The sequence below is a fragment of the Triticum urartu genome, chromosome 6 (assembly GCF_003073215.2).
Source record: "Triticum urartu cultivar G1812 chromosome 6, Tu2.1, whole genome shotgun sequence".
Classification (NCBI taxonomy): Eukaryota; Viridiplantae; Streptophyta; class Magnoliopsida; order Poales; family Poaceae; genus Triticum; species Triticum urartu.
The window spans coordinates 15,822,787-15,837,566 of NC_053027.1; the positions used below are offsets into that span (position 1 = coordinate 15,822,787).

The following is a 14,780-nucleotide window of genomic DNA, read 5'->3' on the forward strand; positions in this document are numbered from 1 at the left end:
TGGATCTTGTACGTTCTTTTGCCGTGTTCTTTTGCCGGAGAGGAGGAGGAGGAGGTGACCGGAGAGGCGCTCGCCTACATCGCCGGAGAGGAGGAGGAGGTCGCCGGAGAGGAGTTCACCGGAGCATCGGAGAGGAGGAAGGAGAAACCATGAGGAGATGGGAGGAGAGGAGGGAGGAGGAGCTCACCGGAGAGGAGGGAGGAGGAGCTCACCGGAGAGGAGGGAGGAGGAGCTCACCGGAGATGAGGGAGGAGGAGCTCACCGGAGATGAGGGAGGGGGAGCTCACCGGAGAGGAGGGAGGAGGAGCTCACCGGAGAGGAGGGAGGAGAAATCGTGAGGGGAGGGGAGGGGAGGAGAGGAGGGAGGAGGAGCTCACCGGAGAGGAGGGAGGAGAAATCGTGAGGGGAGGGGAGGGGAGGAGAGGAGGGAGGAGGAGGTCGCCGGAGAGGAGGAGGAGGTCGCTGGAGAGGAGGAGGAGGAGGTCGCCGGAGAGGAGGAGGGTAGTATGGTGGAAGAGAGAAGGGAAGATGGAGTGGAGGAAAGGAGGAGATGGAGTGGAGGAGAGGAGAGGAGGGGATGGAGTGGAGGAGAGGAGAGGAGGCGGGAAGATACTAATGGCGCACCATGGGCAGGTGCGCCATTAGTATCTTTTTTTTAATTTTTTTGACTTATTTTAAATTTTGAAGGCGGGAAGATACTAATGGCGCATCATGGGCAGATGCGCCATTAGTAACTTTTTTTTATTTTGTTGACCTATTTTGAATTTTGAAGGCGGGAAGATACTAATGGCGCACCATGGGCAGGTGCGCCATTAGTAACTTTTTTTTATTTTGTTGACCTATTTTGAATTTTGAAGGCAGGAAGATACTAATGGCGCACCATGGGCAGGTGCGCCATTAGTAAGTTTGAATTTTTTTGCCTCTCGAGATCTTAATGGCGCACCTGTTAAATTCGGATGTAACTTTTTGAGTAGATGATTTTTCATATAAAAAACTTTTTCATCCGAGTTAGTATGCAAAAGTTATGCCCATTTTTACAAATTCTCGAGAGATTTTGCAAATGAAGTCGAAATTCATATTTGCAAATTTTCCCAACAACTAGACCACATATCACATGGGAAACTTATTTTTTTTTATTTTTTTGACATTTTCATCATTTTCTTTTATTTTTTTTTAAACTGAAAAGGCGATCCGGGGGGGTGCATTCGGTGGAAGTGGTGGCCAAGTTACTAATGGCGCGCACCACTCCCACGGTGCGCCATTAGTAGTTTTGACAAAAATTTAAAAAAAAATTAAAATCTTTTTTTACTAATGGCGCACCACATCCATTAGTAATGGTGCACCACTCCCACGGTGCGCCATTAGTAGTTTTGAAAAAATTAAAAAAAAATTACTAATGGCGCACCGTGGACATGGTGCGTCATTAGTGTCTACCACACTAATGGCGTACCAACACATGGTGCGCCATTAGTATATAGTAATGGCGCACCACATGTCTGGTGCGCCATTAGTGTCAACTCCATCTATAGCCCTTTTCCTAGTAGTGAAAATAGAAACTGAATCTGGAACCTGGGTAAACATTTTGAAATCTAAATATATCCAAAACAGATGCTTGGCAGGGTTGGAAAAAAAGCCAGGAGACTCTCAATTTTGGTGCAGTCTAATGGATATTAAGAGAATTTATTTTCAACATGTAAAAAAAGACTTGGTGATGGAAAAGAAACCAGGTTTTGGGAGAACTGGTGGGTTGGGGCTAGACCTTTGAAGGACGTATACCCCAGACTATATAACATTAGCTTCGACCACAATATCTCTGTGGCAGAAGCAGTAAACAAAGGGTGGCAGGGTTTTAGCTTCAGGAGGAATCTAAATACAGAGGCTAATGAACTCTGGACTAGCCTTAAGCAGAGATGTGAATCTGTCAGGATGCATGGAGGAACAAATCGACCTATGTGGATGCTGACTAAAAATAGACAATTTTCAGTTAAATCTTTATATTCCTTTCTGATAAATCAGGGTGTGGGGTACCCACATAAATTCCTGTGGAAAACTAAGGTGCCGTCGAAAATCAAAATGTTTCTTTGGTTGATGAACAAAAAAAGCATATTGACAAAAGATAATCTACTTAGAAAAGGGTGGAAAGGTGCGAAGGAATGTGTATATTGTGGTAAGATAGAAACTATCGACCACTTATTCTTTGACTGCTCTGCAGCTAGACTAGTTTGGAGTCTGATCAAATGCGCTTTCGATCTCAGGCGATGCCCCACGGACCTGGACGATTTTCTGGGGAGATGGTTAAAATCCTTTAAAAATCCAGAAAAAGGAATGGTTTTAGTGGGGAGCGCAGCTATTTTCTGGGCTCTTTGGAAATGTAGAAATGATATAATTTTCAGGTCGAAAAAGATATATGACCCAATGATTTTTGTCCGGTTGATGTGTAACTGGATTGTGGATTGGTCAATTTTGCAGAAAAAAAAGCCGGAGGAAAGAATAATGCAGCTGGGAGCAAGACTAATCGAGCGGGTGGCAAATGAAATCTATAAGGCGACGCAAGGATGGAGGCTGGGGGTTCGTCGCTTGGAGTCCCAATGAAGACCAGCTTCTTTTTTCCTTTATGTCGATTTGTGTTTCTTCATACTGGTGACTCGGTTAGTTGTTGGTGATGGATGTAAGGATCGACTCCTTGCCCTGGTCGTAGGGGGTCGGGACAAATGTAATCGATAAAACTGTGTGGTGTCCTTGGGGTGCGTTGTATGAGACTACTAAACTCTGCTTTTGGTTTCGTTAATGAAATCGGAGGACAACCTCTTTTATTCAAAAAAAACTTTGTAAGAGCGAGCTAGCTGATCATGTACACAGAAAAGAGGAAGAAGAAGACGTGGGAAAAAAAAAGTGAATATTCGGTTTTACAGTTTAAGTTTGAGGGATCTGTCCGGCCGCAGCTCAAACCGACCCTTGAAATGTATTTTCTGCGAATTGAAAACCGCGTTTTTAGTTCCGCGGTTTAAGAGGTCTGGTAGAGATGCTCTAAGATGGTTTGTGCTAAGTACCACCATTCATCATTACCCAATCTATCTTTATTTATGGTTTACTTATGAAAGATTCATCCGGCCACCTGCCTCCCATACTACACATTATTTACATATTGTATTTCTATCAATATTGATATCTTGGGTATTTAATTCTTAAGATGATATGTCGACTCAGTCTCTCAAAGATGCTCATAGGGATAGGTGTGCGTGTATGCCTTCATACGGATGAGTGTATGCGCGTATGTATAATCGCTTGCGTCTGTACTAATATCTTGGGTATTTAATTCTCAAGATTGTTTGTGCTGACACACACACACACACGTTTTCCACATTATCCAATCTATCAAGCTTTATTATTCAAAGATTTGTCCTGCCACTTGCCTCCCTTACTGCCCATTATATAAGAGGGATGATGCACATCCTTAGCTCTATAGATGCCATATATACTTCATTTTCCCTGCCACGAGTCAAGTGTTCCACACACACATACAACTCTCCTCCTCGCCCAAACAACATGTTACATCTCTTCCTCGTGCTAACTATACTCTATCCTAAGCATGGGAGGTGTCAGGAAGCTCCCGACGAATTATCCCATCCACGGCCGGATTACCGTAGCTAGCATACCAAGGTAGTCAAGATCGTCGCACACGCCCACCCACCATCTGTGTACCAGTTTGCGTAAATCATGGACTCGTCAGTGACTGTTGCATGCTTCTTGGCGCGCTCATGTACAGCCCTGACCGTCGCTATCCACATCAGCCCACTGGTTGTCTACGGGGTTGGTCCATTGCAGATGTGGCTTAGGTTCCCGTACCTGGAAAAATCGCTGCTACTCGTCTCAGGGATGGTGTAGGGACCCTGCATAGCAACTCGTGGCTCAAAAAATCGCCTTTTTGTCTTGTAGCTCCCGTGTACGATCTGCATTTGGAGTTTTTCGTACATGCTGTATGCTGTAAGCTTTTGACATTGACACTCACCGGAGCACGTATGCAGATACCACTATTAACAAAGATTGTTCTGCGCCCCATCCATCGAAGCCTCCGTAGCATAGTGGTAGTGCGTTCCCTTCGTAAGGGAAAGGTCGTGAGTTCGATCCTCACCGGGGGCTTCAATTTAGTTTTTCCCTTTTTTTTGCTGCGTATTTTTTCATCTATCTTCAAACCATTCTTTTATCTTCTTCATCCGCATCCAAGCACCGACTTCTCTGATCTCGCTTGGATAACATTGTGCCAACCCGTGGCACAATGTGAGAACCACTTTGCTTCCCATGGTGCATCTGAAGTTCTGAACATCGATTTAGTGGTCTGCATTTTGTCTGGAACAAGGGGATGATGAGCCTTTGCCTTTTTTTTGCTGCGTATTTTTTCATCTATCTTCAAACCATTCTTTTATCTTCTTCATCCGCATCCAAGCACCGACTTCTCTGATCTCGCTTGGATAACATTGTGCCAACCCGTGGCACAATGTGAGAACCACTTTGCTTCCCATGGTGCATCTGAAGTTCTGAACATCGATTCAGTGGTCTGCATTTTGTCTGGAACAAGGGGATGATGAGCCTTTGCCTCGGCCTCTGCATCTGGATGATTCATACGGACACTTTATTGATTATAACACAAGACCTTACAAAGTCGTACAACAGTAAGACCAAAGCCACCATCTTCACAACCTCTATCGCTACTCCTATCTAACTGATGAAGGGCCGCTGATGGTCTGGGCCTAATACCAAACAGACCTCGCAGCCAAACCTAACATCTGAGACCTGAGGTCCCAACCAGGACACCTTCCGGGTATGGGCACCCACCAGTCCGGCGTGCTCTTCAACCAGGCCCCCTGCCGGATATGAGGCCGCCGCAGCCACGTACCATCAATCCATTTTCAGAGCTGTACTGTAGCATGAACCGTGCCAGGCCTCTCTGCCATCGACGCCACCACGACGCCAGACAGCGCCACCATCCTGCGCTCGTCCATCATCACATGCCCACCGGCGATACCCCTACTGGTCCATGCCGCCGAGACTCGCCATTGTCGACGTACCAGATGCCACGCCGCTCCTCCGACGTGAACACAAAAAACAGGACACGCCCTAAAGATACAAGGGGCACTCTGCACAACATGAAAGCCGCCGCAAGCAGTTGCAGAAATCCAGCCGGCAGCCAAAGCCCCCACCTTCATGAGCCCACACCCGAATCCTAGCTCCCCAGGCAACGCCTCCAAGGAGGGGATGACGCCCATGGCGCCACCGCTGCCCAATCCAGACCGGATTTTGGGTTTTCACCCGGGAGAGGACCGGAGGTGACAAGAATAAGGACCACGACACCGCCTGCAGGAAGGATGCGTCGCCCGAAGCCAACGCCGCTGTCGAGCCGAACCAGCCGGCCTAGGGTTTCCCCCGGTCCCAATCTGCACCACCATCCCCAGAAGCACCGGAACCAGCAGCATCCACCGGCCACAAGCGCAAAGGGGAAGGAGTGGGAAGGAGGGAGTAGCATGCCTCCAGATCTGGCGAGGACGAAGGCCCCCGAACTGCCGCCGCCAAGCGCCGACTCCCCACCACCCGAGCGGTCGAGGGATGCCGGGCAGAGTCCCCGCGCACACCGTCCAGAGCGCGAACGGCGGCACCGAACCAGCAGGGGCCGCCGCCCCGTGGATCCAGATCTCCGCGAAGGGACGATGAAGGCCTCGCCGCCACCATCCTCGGCAGCCGCGCGACGCATCGGCGGCTCCTCTAGTGGCGACGAGGAGAAGAGGAAGGGGGAGGGGGACCGCCGGCGGCGGCTAGGGTTAGCCGCCCGTGTCGCCCCTGTTGGAGCGAACACGGGGGGGGGGGGGGGGGGGGGGGGGGGGGGGGGGGGGGTCGGTGAACAAGTTTACTTTTTGCTAGCCCGCTAAGCCCCAAAAAAATGGCAAACAGGAAGCTACTATCCCTTTTTGAGTCAGCGCCGATCACATTGCGGCGTAAAACGTTGTCGCTCGCTCCTCTTCGGGAACCGCTTCCTTGCATTTCCCTTGGTGAATCTCCTCGGCATTTCAAGGGCAGCCTTCAGTTGGTCCATCGGAACCATGTCAGAAAGCTACACAGGCCAAAAACAATACCTGTCAGTAAGCTACATAGGGCAATATAAGACTAGCTTCTTAAAAAATTAATTTGGAGCAGTAGGTATTGAGATAAAGTGAAGAAAAGGGTGCTTGATCACAAACGTTGATGAAACTGAGTGCCTCATGGCTCTTCCAAACTCCAGCTTGGGCTTTGTCTACCAAAATCGGTGCATCCGGAGATTCCGTAAAGTCTTTCTGGCCAGACCATTCCATGGAGTGAACCCATGCACCTTGAGTTTCCTGCTCAAACATAAACACTATTTTACAAGTGATAAGTTGATATATTAACTACTCCCTCCGTCTGGAAATACTTGTCCTAAAAATGGTTGTATCTAGACTTATTTTAGTTATAAATATATCCATTTTATTCATTTCTAAGACAAGTATTTCCGGACGGAGGGAGTACAATGCATCAAATAATCTGACGACGGATGTGTGAGACAGTGAAGAACATGGAACTGTTTTTCGTTACACATGTTTCATAAAATGGGATGCAGTCTTCGTGTCTTATTCACCAAAAAAGGATTGATAGTGAAGTTGCAATTTGCAGTGAAAACTCAACGTCCTGATATTCTCAAGCTTCTCCCAAGGCAATGTCTTATATATTACCAATTTTTTTCAGTCTCAGAACAGTTATGCTAGTTATGGCTTGGGGGGTTGCAATGGTAGCAATACAGTACTGGTGCTAGTATCCTGTCGAGGAAACACCCAGCTATGTGCGGCTACCGGCTAGTTACAAATGGAAGGCACCGGAGTACTTCGTCATTATCCAGTCTATCTTTACTTATGACAGATTTATTTTGGCCACCTGCCTCCCTAGATGCCAATCATGCCATATATACTTCCTCTTCTCATGCCACAACTAAGTAAAGAGAGAGATGATACATATCATTCACTCCTTAGATGCCATATATACTTCCTCTTCTCATGCCACAAGCTAAGTAATGCGCTCACATACAACTCCCCTACTCCCTCCTCGTCCAAACAACATGTTACATCTCCTCCTTGTGATTTTGGCCTATTAGTTATTTAGTTACTCTATCCTGAGCATGGGAGGCGTCAAGAAGTTCCCTATGATTAATCTCATCCTCCCTCATTTTGCCTACCATTTCACGGCCGGATTCTCACGGCTCACACACCGTGGCATACAACCATGTTGTACAAGCCCACCTGCCATCTGTATCTGAGCTGTCATGAATCGTCGACTCATCTGTGACCTTTGTCTAGTCCTTGGCGCACTCATCTACTTCCCTGACCCATACTATCGCCACTCAGAGTCTGGTTGCCTACGTGGGTGATCGGTGATATGGCTTCGATTTCTGAAGCTGCTGCTGCTCGTTACTGGTATGTGGTGCGGAACTACAAATCATGGGACAAAGTTGCTCTGTAAAAATGCAGAAAGAAATCTGCTTTTCTGCCTTGTAACTACATTTGGAATGTTTGGGTAAATACCATCACTTCATGTCGAAGCCTTCGTAAGGGAAAGGTCGTGAGTTCGATCCTCACCGGGGGCTACACTTTTCTATTTTCTTTTTGCCCTTTTGCTTCTCCTCATTCTGTTTTCTTATTCATCCCCATCCAAGCAACCATCCTACTGGCTTCCATTTCTTCATGTCACAACGCTTCATCATCCAAATCAATTGTAATACCTTTCGTGTTCTAGTCTCACTTGGCCAACCTTTTCTCCCATGTTGCCTAAGGATTCTTCTGTTGCTTGCCACAGCGTGTCAGTTTTCTTGTTGGCAAAATCTGAGGACAACTTTGTCTCCCATCATAGGTGTAAACATTGATCAGAATTTCGTTTCGAAGAAGGGGATGATGAGCCTTTGTGTGCGAGTCCCAGTGAATGGTCCTTCCCAAGATGAAATAAACCAGATATTATATCCTTGGCCAGATCAGAGAGACAAAGAGAGAGACGCACATGCATGGACATGGACATGATTAAAACATCAGCCAAGGCTCCGAAACATCACCCCCCATGGTGCAGTTACATTTTCGGGCCAACGTTCTTGTTATTAGTGGCTATACATATCCAGCTGAAACTGGGGAAAAAGATGGGTACATGGAAGAAAAAACAAGAAGCTACAGACATACACTCCTTGAGACCGCATCGGCCACAGCCCACAGGTACAGGCTACCTAGACAGTTTTTCCCCAATTGCTTGGTCGGTGCCGGTCACACCGCGGCGTAAAACATCGTCGCTGGCTCCTCTTCAGGAACCTCTTCATTCAGTTTCCTCAGCATTTCGAGAGCGGCCTTCGGCTGGTCCATTGGAACCATGTGGCCGGCACTGTGAATCTGCATTTGGACAGAACAAACACAATACCTGTCAGTAATCTACACAGGCCATGTACCTAGACTGGCTTCTTCTGAATTATTTTGCAGCAGTAGTGTCGGTGTCAAAACCGGCGGATCTCGGGTAGGGGGTCCCGAACTGTGCGTCTATGCCGGATGGTAACAGGAGGCAGGGAACACGATATTTTACCCAGGTTCGGGCCCTCTTGATGGAGGTAAAACCCTACGTCTTGCTTAATTAATATTAATGATATGGGTAGTACAAGAGTAGATCTACCACGAGATCAAAGAGGCTAAACCCTAGAAGCTAGCCTATGGTATGATTGTTGTATATGGAGTTGATGTCCTACAGACTACAACCCTCCGGTTTATATAGACACCGGATAGGGTTAGGGTTACATAGAGTCGGTTACAATGGTAGGAGATCTTGAATATCCGCATCGCCAAGCTTGCCTTTCACGCCAAGGAAAGTCTCATCCGGACACGGGACGAAGTCTTCAATCTTGTATCTTCATAGTCCAGGAGTCCGGCTGAAGGTATAGTCCGGCTACCCGAACACCCCCTAATCCAGGACTCCCTCAGTAGCCCCTGAACCAGGCTTCAATGACGACGAGTCCGGCGCGCAAATTGTCTTCGGCATTGCAAGGCGGGTTCCTCCTCCAAGTCCTTCATAGAAGATTGTAAACACCAAGAGTAGTGTCCGGCTCTGCAAAATAAGCTTCCACATATTGCCATAGAGAGAATAATATTAACACAAATCAAATCTACTGACGTATTCCACAGTGCGTCATCACACTATGGCCAAGTCCTTTACTCAAATCGTTTTCACTTTTCCACCTCAGCGTGTTTTGCGAGGCGGTTTCCTTGGCACGTCTTGTCAAAGCAGAGATCGTGTACCCCACTTTTACGGGATTCTCATCAATACGGACGTGGGTAACCCAACCGCGCCATTTATCATGGCGCTTGGGAGGCAAGCGAGTTTTACTAGGCAGGCGGGGACGCACAACCGCATCCGCCCATATAAGGGGATAAGGATCCACCTTTTTACCTACGCCTTCTTCCTCCTTTGCCTATCCATCTCCTGCGCACTCGAGCTCCAGCGCCCAAGCCCGCACTTCCCACCTCAACCTTCTCCAGCAATGTCCGGAGCGGGAGGCAAGTGGATGGTCTCCTCCGCCACGGAGGGCCAAGTCAAGAAGCTAAGGAAGGCCGGATACCTGTCCAAGGACATCGTGCACCGGCTTCCCGAAAAGGGGCAGCTTCTCCCCACCCCAAGGCCCCATGAGAGGGTGGTATTTCTCCCCCACTTCCTCCGCGGACTGGGTTTTCTATTCCACCCATTTGTCTGGGGGCTCATGTTCTACTATGGCCTGGATTTCCACGATCTGGCCCCGAACTTCATCCTCAACATCTCGGCGTTTATCATCGTGTGCGAGGCTTTTCTCCGCGTCCGCCCTCATTTCGGCCTCTGGCTCAAGACCTTCAACGTCAAGCCCAAGGTGGTGTGCGGCAGCCAGGCGGAGCGCGGAGGCGCCATGGCGGGCAAGATGGCCAACGTCCTATGGTTCGAGGGCTCTTTTGTGGAGACCCTAAAGGGATGGCAATCCGGGTGGTTTTACATCACCGAGCCGCGCGATCCGAAATGGACCGCAACCCCCGAGTTTCGATCCGGACCCCCCACGCGGCTTGTGTCCTGAAAAGAGACGGGCCTGTCGTGGGGTGACGAAAAAGAGGTGACCGGATTGCAAACATGCGTACAGTCCCTGGTGAACAAGCCAATCCGGCTTGTTAATGTAATCCAGGTTATGCTCGTCCGCCGGATCCTCCCGTGCCAACAACGGGATTTTAATCTGTGGGAGTTCGACCCGGCGCAGCATCAAACCCGCAGCAGGCTCTTCGACACGACGTACGAAGACGCCTGGAAGATGCTATTCAAGGGCGCCGAGGCTCCCGCATCCGCTTCTGAGGACCGCGGATACAGCTCGCAGCGTCACGCTAGCGAGGTAAGCCATCTACACCTTTTACAGGATGTTAAGCTTTTTTCATAGTTTGACTCTATGCGGGATCTAAACTCCCTTACCTTTAACAGGCTTGGCGGGCGATATCCGGACCGATTAACTGTCCGGCTCCGCTGCCCGAAGACCCAGCTCCAGCTCTACTAGTGAAGCTGCTGGCTCCGGCGCCTTATGTGGTGCCGGAGAAGAAGGCCAAGAAGAAGACCACGGGGACTCGAAAGAGTGCCTGCAACGTGGTGGTGTCGGACTCGTCATCTAACGAGTCCGAGACGCCTTCCTCCCGTGAAAACGAGGAGGGGGAAGAAGAGAACTCTCCCCCCCCAGCGGAGGGAGGAGAGAAGAGGAAGGCCGCCCCAACGGGGGAGGTCGAGGGGTCTAGGAAAAGGAAGACCCCTCCGCCGGACTACGCCCCCGACACCGAAGAGGGCGAAGAGGAGTGGCCAAGCAGGGCCAAGCGTCCGGCGAAATCGTAAGTTCGGATATCAGAGTAACTCATGATGTTTCTTTGTTGCACAGCTTTCCCTAATGTCGAATGTAATTATGCAGTCCGCCTCGGGCCGAAGTCGACGAATCGTCGGGTGGCTCCCTGGACTCATCGGCGTGAACTCAGTTCCGCCCGCTGTCTCCCCCCGCACTGCGGAAGACGCTGAAGTGGCGTCGCGACAAGCTCCGGGGCAGGAGGAGGTGGTCCCGGAGGAGCCGCAAGGCAACCTCCCGGACTCCAGGAGTGAAGGGGATAAGGCCCCCAGGGCTCCCAGTCCGGCTTTGTGCCGGACACCGCGCCGGAATCTTCCACAGTTTCGGACCGCGGTAGGTGAACTCCTTCCAAGAGGAGCAAGCCTTCTGAGCCAGCGGCCTCCGTCCAACCGGAGGTGCCGGACAATCTGCTGGAGGTGCTTGACGACGCCTCCATCGACGAGGGGCACCATACTATTATGAGTACGGTGATCCAGAAGGTTCAGTCCGCCAAGAGCGGACTGACTGAAGCTTGCGCTAGCCTTCTAACAGGCTTCGAGGTAAGTAAAAATATGTAAAAATATTACCGCATAGACAGTAGCCCCTGATGCTCTGTTTGGCGTTCGGAAAGAAAAGCCGAATAGAGGATCTATTAAATTTTGCAGGAGTCTAAAAAAAGAGTCAATATGCGTATGCAGGCTTCGCTGCTATCCACCGTCGCACTAATTGCGGAGGTGGGTGTCCTGAAGCAGGACCTCGAGCGGACCGAGCAAGAGCTCGGCCTTGCCAAGCGGCGGCTCGAGGGGAAAGAAGGTAAGAAATACCTTACAGAAAAAGTGCCTATAAAAAGGCGTGATTGCGAAAAGAATAACAGGATTGTACTGCTTATTGTAGGGGCCACGACTGAGGTGGCGACCCTTAAGCAGGCGCTGTCTGAGGCCAAAAAGAAAACGGCCGCGGAGCGCACCGAGCGAGACAGACTTGGGGCTCAGGTCAGCGAGGTGCAGCAAGAGCTTCGGGCTCTCATGAAAAAACATGAGAGTTTGGAGATTGAGTCAAAGGCACAAGCATCCGATCTCGCGACGGCCCTAGAGGCTGCCAAGTCTGCCAAGGCCGAAGCCCAAAAGGCCCTCCAAGAGTTGGAGGAGATGAGGAAGATAGCAGCGGGTAAGGCATTCTTTATGCAAAGCAGAAATATAAAAGTGAACTACTTGTTACTTACCCGGATCCGGAGCTCTCCAGGGGCATTCGTAGATCTTCCCCGCAGCGTATCCGACGCCGCCGCCTTCTACCGAGCTGAAGAGGGTAGCTCGACGGAGAAGGTGTTCTGGTCTCAGTATTCTGAGGCCGGACACCATGTGCCCTTGAGCGACCAGCTGAAACAGCTGGTCGAGCTCCACAAGGTGGCTGAACAGGCCATGAAGGGCTTCATAGTTCGGCTGTGGCCCGGAGAGGCCCTGCCTGGGAGCTATTTCGGGCTGGTGCGGCGGCTGGTGGAGGCCTGTCCAAGGCTCGAGGTCATCAAGCGCTCCGTCTGCATCGAATGTGCCCGTCGGGCCCTTGCCCGTGCAAAGGTGCACTGGGGTAAGCTGGACGGTGAGAAGCTTGTGAAGGATGGGCCGCCGCCGGGGAAGGAGCATCGCAAGCCCGAGAACTACTACAAGGATGTTCTTGCAGGTGCCCGCCTTGTGGCGGATGAATGTACCAAGGATGTGATTTTTGAATGAACTCGCTCGTGTTTATCCTGTGCGCTGAAAACTTGTTCATATGCGCTAAGCAATGCTTATTGAATTTAAAATATTACTTTCTGTGCGGCCGTTTATCAAAAATTGAGAGATGGCCAGTCGTCGGCTTCTGCCCCCATGCCACTAGTGCTGGGGTGTTCGGGATAAACCTGAGCGCTCTTTTTCCCATAGTTGGGTCCTTCGAGGGAGGCGCTCAGCACAACGAACCAGGCAATCGGACTATAATGCTTGAACACTCTCACTTAGCCATAGAACTCTATAATTTTAAATTTTGGCGAAGCCCCTAGTTCAGAAGACTGAGTTCGGGGCGCTATCCACGCCTTGGCCGGATAAAGCCAGCTCCTCGCTCGAAGCGGCATAAGCCTTTAGGGACTCGAAAAACCTCTCGAATAGCGACCGGTCTCTCGCCACATCATGACAGTCAATTTTAGCTTTCTCCACTGAGGTGCTTAACCCAGCTGAACCGGCGCACAATCGTAGTGGTTCTCCTAGTGCTACCTTAGCCGATAGAGCGGAACGTAAGGCACCAAAATATAGAAGCCGGGCAAACCCAATTATTGACCCAAATCATGATTCGGAGCCGATGCATATAGTGCTATAAGTTCGGGGTGCCGCACTTGTGAAAGTGTACGGACTTCTCACACCATTATGAAGGGTACTGAAGCCCCTGGCGTGTTTGCCGTACCATGGTGTACGGGTGCAACCATGTCATTTAATAAACATATATGTGAAAAGAAGATAATGCAAAAAATAGACAGAAAGCTATGAATTGTTTATAGAGAGGCTATTTATCAAAGCCGAACGATACAAATAGTGCGGTAAGCAAAAGATATTGGACTATTTAGTATGCCCTGACCAGGGGCAGGCTGCGGAATTGTATTTAAAACAGGTATACCGCTCGTAATAGAGACCACCTGGGAGTTCCATAATGCGGCATGGCTTGTCTGCCTCCCTGGATCTTGCATCGTTTGTGCGGCAGTCGAATTGCCGAACAGGTCGTCCGAAGTATAGAGTCCTGAAAGTAAGAAAAAATTAAAAAAGAATCCGGCAGCCCCTAGTACGTTTTAAGCCGTATTTTGGGCATGCCGTTATTGTGCCCCTTCCCCTGTGCCCATGGTATTTCAAGGGCGTAGTTATGTACGTGAGGTACTAGTTTCGCTATGACGCGAGAGCTGGGGTTGGGGCCGCATTGCTACGCTTGCTCAGAGTGTGCCGGGCGGTCCTCCTGTGGGTTACTCCAGGCGCGCTTGGCAGTGTCTGGTTTTTTAATGGCCGGACTGGAGAATTGCCTGAGAAGGCTACTTTGTACCTCCGCTGCGAGAGCCGCCGTGTGCTCCTCCGTACGGAGGGAGCGTTCGGTGTTTCCGTTGACCGTGATTACTCCTCGAGGGCCTGGCATCTTGAGCTTGAGATATGCGTAGTGCGGCACCGCATTGAACTTTGCGAATGCGGTTCGTCTGAGCAGGGCGTGATAGCCACTGCGAAATGGGACTATATCGAAGATTAACTCTTCGCTTCGGAAATTGTCCGGTGATCCGAAGACCACGTCAAGTGTTACTGAGCCTGTACAGTTGGCTTCTACACCTGGTATAACGCCTTTAAATTTCGTTTTTGTGGGCTTAATCCTTGAGGGATCTATGCCCATTTTCCGCACTGTATCCTGATAAAGCAGGTTCAGACTACTGCCGCCGTCCATGAGGACTCTTGTGAGATGAAATCCGTCGATGATTGGGTCGAGAACCAATGCGGCGAAGCCGCCATGACAGATGCTAGTGGGATGGTCCCTTCGATCAAAAGTGATCGGGCAGGAGGACCATGGGTTGAACTTTGGGGCGACTGGCTCCATCGCGTATACGTCCCGTAGCGCACGCTTCTGTTCCCGCTTGGGAATGTGGGTTGCGTATATCATGTTCACCGTCCGCACTTGTGGGGGAAAGCCCTTCTGTCCATTGTTGTTCGGCGGCTTGGGCTCCTCCTCGTCGTCGCTGTGCAGCCCCTTGTCTCTGTTTTCGGCCCTTAACTTGCCTGCCTACTTGAACACCCAACAATCCCTGTTAGTGTGATTGGCTGGCCTTTCGGGGGTGCCATGTATCTGGCACAAGCGGTCGAGTATTCGGTCCAAACTGGACGGGCCATGAGTA

General features: G+C 50.1%; 1 non-coding gene across 1 annotated transcript; it reads left to right on the plus strand.

Moving 5' to 3' along the window:
- The first annotated feature begins 4,068 nt into the window (after positions 1 to 4,068).
- TRNAT-CGU lies at positions 4,069 to 4,140 on the plus strand. Its single transcript has one exon. It is a non-coding gene; the product is annotated as a tRNA-Thr (tRNA).
- The last annotated feature ends 10,640 nt before the right edge of the window (positions 4,141 to 14,780 follow it).